The following is a 5,141-nucleotide window of genomic DNA, read 5'->3' on the forward strand; positions in this document are numbered from 1 at the left end:
CAAAATGATCGGAATGTTGCATGCTCCAGACAGCTACTTTTTTCCCAACATGCCTTGCTGATTTAGACAGAGCTGGGGGAACGTTGCTGCCAATGAAAGCATGGATCAATTTTAATTTAACACCTTCTCACAACTCTGTCTTCAGTTGTGATGTAATTATTAGCTTTGATCTGCTAATAATTGACATGCATTAGCAAGGAAGTTAGTTTTTTATTGTTTCCGAAAGAGCATTGATGGCAAGACACGCGAAACAGAAGATGAAAGCTCACACCATTGTACAATTTCATGTCTCGCTGGAAAATTATTTGTATAGTATGTCAATTATGTAGACAAATGATGGAAGCTTGATAGCATTGCCAAAAGCCTCTTCGTCATCCGGGTCCATGTGCCATGCACAAAATTATACTCCTTCGTTCCTAAATATTTGTCTTTTTACAAATTTCGAACGGGCATATTTATAGTGTAGATTCACTCATTTTGCTTCGTATGTGTACTCCCTCCGTTCCTAAATATTCTATTCATCTTTCTAGAGATTTCAACAAGTGACTACATACGGAGCAAAATGAGAGAATCTACACTCTAAAATATGTATATACATCCGTATGTGCCAGTCCATTTGAAATCTCTAAAAAGACAAATATTTGAGTAGTCACTCGTTGAAATCTCTAGAAAGACAAATATACTCTGGAGTATATTTAAGAACCGAGGGGGTAGTGCACAACCGCATGAGAGACTCAGCCTGGTCGTTGCGCCGCATTAATAGTGAGTAATGAGCAGTCAAATCGTAAGCCCCACCTTTCCCACTGTAAGTTGCTCTGAAGAAGCAACCATCAATACGCTCTTCTTTGAATCCGATCATACTACTCCATCCGTCACTATTTATACAGGGGAACGACTTGTGTAGAATCTGAGCTTGCTGTACAAAAATAGAAGAAATGATGTTGGGTCGTTGGATGAGAGATTGATGGCACGGGTCTGGATGGAGGGATCTTTGCACAAAATTTGCAAAAAGGTCCAGCGCTACAAGCAAATTTGCTTTCGCTGCACTCCCTAGTCTCTACCAAATCCTTACACAGCGAGGGCACATGATCGAAAATTCCTCGGCGCCGAGGGCGGCGGCGGCGGCGGCAGCTCAGATCCGGATCCAAGCCAGGCGCGCAGCAAAGATGCTGATCCATCTCCTCTCCAATGGCTCCTAACCGTTTCATCGCCGGTGGCGCAGTTTGAGGCAGATTAGATCGGATTCCTTACCTCCTCCCCACTCTCAGGCTCCCAGATCAGCTCACGGCCGTCCTCCTCCACCCCCACCCCCACTCCCTCTCGTGATTCAGCACTAGCTCTCAGAGGTCATGGATCCTCGCCTCCTTCCCGGCCGGCCGCTTCTGGTTCTCCGAACAGGCCACCCCACCATAGTTCTTCGTTCTTCAGGTAAATATAAATGTTTAATTTTTATTAGCTATGAGATTGGTTGTATATCTCTATAGTTTTTTATTCTTTCTACTTGTAATTATCGAATCTGTCCATTTAGTTGTTGGGTATTGTGTATTGCCAACAGAAGAACAATGAACAACAGCTTGAGTACAGTAGAAGCAGATCCATTCTGGGGTGATGCTTATGTTTGTTGGATTCTTATTTTACTCAGACGCAGCATGTTGATTAGTGCTATGACATAATTATGGTATTGTGTATTGCTACCATAAGCAGTGCACCAACTGTACATAAACGCTAACCGGTTTCTAGCCGGAAGCAATACACTAGCAAATCTAGCTATTCTGGTGATTCTTCAGTGGCAAGCCGAAACGCACACACATGAGACACAGTGGCTATTTTTTCTCTCTCTCCATGCAAAGATACATATGCTAATGCATGGATATATACGCGCCCGTGCAGCCAACTTGTACAACACTGAATCTATTTCAAACCGGTTACTTCCCTAATCTAATCACTAGGACTACAATAGGAAACAAACAACTATTCTCTATGGACAAGTTTGTTAATTCCAACAGCTTGGTGGATCGCTGCTAGACAACTTTCCAATTAGCTGAAGCAAATGGAACAAGTTGATATGTTGTGGTACATTGATTCGTTTATTCTGGACGGATGCATCAAGTAGGAAAAACTATGGGCATTTCAGCGATGTCGTATCTTTTGATTCGACATACAACACTAACCAATATGAATACACGTTTGCGCCCTTCACTGGAGTAAACCATCATATGCAAAGTGTCTTGTTTGGGGCGGGGTTTCTACTTCATGAGACAGAAGAATCCTATACTTGGTTGTTCAGGTCATTTCTTAGAGCAATGGGTGTGGTTGCGCCTAGAGTGATCATAACTGATGAATGTGTTAAGATGAAAAATGCAATTGGAGAAACTCTACCAAATACGACACATGATTGTGCATCTGGCACATTATGGAAAAGGTTCCAAGGAAGGTACATCCGGAGTTGAGGAATAACCTTGTGTTCTATGATAGGCTAAAATATTGTGTGTGGAATTCTGAAACACCTACTGAATTTGAGGATAGATGGCAGTCTTTCATCACAGAGTTTCAGTTGGAGGAGCACGAATGGTTCGCCAAAAGATATAGGCTTCGTGCGACATGGATACCAGCTTATTTCATGGATATTCACCTAGCTGGTCTACTCAGGACAACTTCTATTTCAGAGAGTGCAAATTCATTTTTTAAACATTTTATCCGTCCCAAGCTTACCTTTGTTGAGTTTTGGCTTAGATTTGACACTGCTTTGAAAGCTCAAAGGCAAAGTGAGCTAATGGCTGATAACACAAGTGAATACACAACAAGTGAGTTGTTGACATCATGGGAAATAGAGAGACAAGGCAGAGCACTATTCACACATGAGGTTTTTGAATTGTTTCAGGCTCAGGTGCTTGCTGCCAGAGATGATTGTGATGTTCAGCAGACAGAAAATCGCGAGGGAATTAAAATCATGTTTGTCAGCGATCAATACAACAAGATTAGAGAAGTGTGTTATGACACAACATCCATGAGTGCTAAATGTTCTTGCAAGCTTTTTGAGTCCAAGGGAATTGTGTGTCGTCACATTATCTGGGTATTGAGGGGTGCAAAAATAAATGAATTGCCAAGCCTTTATATTCTTAAGCGATGGCAGAAAATTTGCAAAATGTATATTTATTATCATGTAGATGTAGATACATTAATCTACCTTGACTCACATGATGTGATTTTTTTTCATATTTCCTAGGGACATTGTCTATGATGGGGAAGGGAATATTCTTGAAGAAAATTTAATAGATCCAATTGACATTACTGTGAAAAGGAAGATAGTTGCTGTGAGGGATAAGCTAGAAGATCTCATACGAAATTCCAAATGCTCCATGGACGGAATTGAATTCCTGCACAATAGTTTGTGTAGCACTGAGTTGGTTTAGCCCAACTAGTTTCGGCCGTACCATGCAATACACAAGAAAATGAGGAGTCGTGTATTGGGAGCATCATTCCAAAGCATGTTACCATCCTCACACCTAAGGATATCAATGCAAGGGGCACATGCTCTAGAATAAAGGGGCATAGGGATGGTGTGAGGAGTGGATCTGGTGAGAAGAGAAGGCCTGGAATTCATCAAAAAGTCATGCGCAAATGCAGCATTTGTAAGGAAATGGTGTTTCATGATGCAAGAACATGTTCTAAGAAACAAACGACAAAGGTTTGTGCTTCTTCTTGCTTCGAAGACTACCACTTATTTGTCTTGCTATGACCACTCAACTAGGTTGATTGAAACGATTAGGCATACATAGATAATTTACCAGAGATATGTGTGCCTTCCATTTTACTGACCTATGGTATCGCTACAGCAAGGAGTATATGATTTAGTACTAATCCTTCATCCATGACATGAGCCTATCTGGCATCTTGTTCATTTATATTTTCCTGTGCTGTTGTGGTTTTTTTATTATTGAAGGTATAATATAATGCATGCCACCAAGTTTGTTGTTTATAGCTATCAAATTTGAATAATAATTTACATCAGGGCATTGATAAAACTCCCTTTAAATTGCTCAATGCCACTTATTTGTCGTTCCCATTTGTGCACCAATCATGGAATTGTAATCCATTTATCGTAGGTCTATAATGCAATAATGAACTATGATGCAACAAAATATTTGTACTCTCTCTATTATGTTTCCTAGGTTGGAGTGCTGAATGAAGCCGGACATATAGAACGACTGTCTCTCTTCTCAAGATATGCTATTTGGTATATGTTGTTGACTGACCCCTATTTACTTGTGTGTTCACCTAGGTAGATCGAGCTGATCAAGTGTATGAGAGCCCATGGAGGTTGTCATCTCTTTCCCAGCAGGAAGCTCTATTGCTAGGAAGCACTAACATGAGGCAAAACGACAAATATTTTTGGTCTTGTACCAGCAAGATGCTTGTTGGGCGATGATAATTTTAGTCTTTACCACTTGGTCTTGTCGGCCATGTACTAAAAATGATCTGTATGCCTCATGTACCCAAGTACTCAAATGCTTGCTGAGCACAGATAATTTCAGTCCTTAATTTGCTCTACTTCCAGTTTGACATGTATGCGTGGTTCTACTTGCCTCTTCGTGATGTGTTCTCATGTACTGAAATGCTTGCCGAGCAGCTATAATTTCAATCCTTAGGTTGCTATATTTCCAGTTTGACATGTACGTGTGATTCTACCTGATCCGGGATGGCTTATTATCCCATGTGCTCAAATATTTGTTATATATACGGTTGTTTCTTAGTGACCAAGATGTTCAACTCTCTTGAAAAGTTAGTGGTGTAACATAAATGTGTCTGGATTTTGCGCAGTAAATATTTGCTCAGATTTTATATGAGACCAGTTGTTTCAAACTAAGAGATGGGCATCAGCACAGTTCATGTCTGAAAATAGTTGTATTTCACAAAGACTTGAGGTGCATAATGCAAAATGTCCTATTTCATGTCTAACTGTCAGAGGGGGTTTTCTGTAAAGTCTACATTAAGTGGGCCGAGATCCCTCCACCTAAATCTGTACCATTGATCTCCAATCTAGTGGTCCAGGATGTCTTTTTCTATTTTTGTACAGCAAGCTCAGATTCTACACAAGTCGTTCCCTTTATACAGCGTGCTTCAGAAAAAAGAAAAAAGAT

The 5,141-nt window shown here is 40.6% G+C and overlaps 1 long non-coding RNA gene across 1 annotated transcript; it reads left to right on the forward strand.

Annotated features, from left to right (window-relative positions):
* The first annotated feature begins 1,168 nt into the window (after positions 1–1,168).
* On the forward strand, positions 1,169–4,732 carry LOC119293345. Its single transcript, XR_005143031.1, has 3 exons — positions 1,169–1,428; positions 3,227–3,688; positions 4,283–4,732. It is a non-coding gene; the product is annotated as an uncharacterized LOC119293345 (long non-coding RNA).
* Positions 4,733–5,141: the final 409 nt, after the last annotated feature.

Source organism: Triticum dicoccoides, chromosome 4B (genome assembly GCF_002162155.2).
Source record: "Triticum dicoccoides isolate Atlit2015 ecotype Zavitan chromosome 4B, WEW_v2.0, whole genome shotgun sequence".
Lineage (NCBI taxonomy): Eukaryota > Viridiplantae > Streptophyta > Magnoliopsida > Poales > Poaceae > Triticum > Triticum dicoccoides.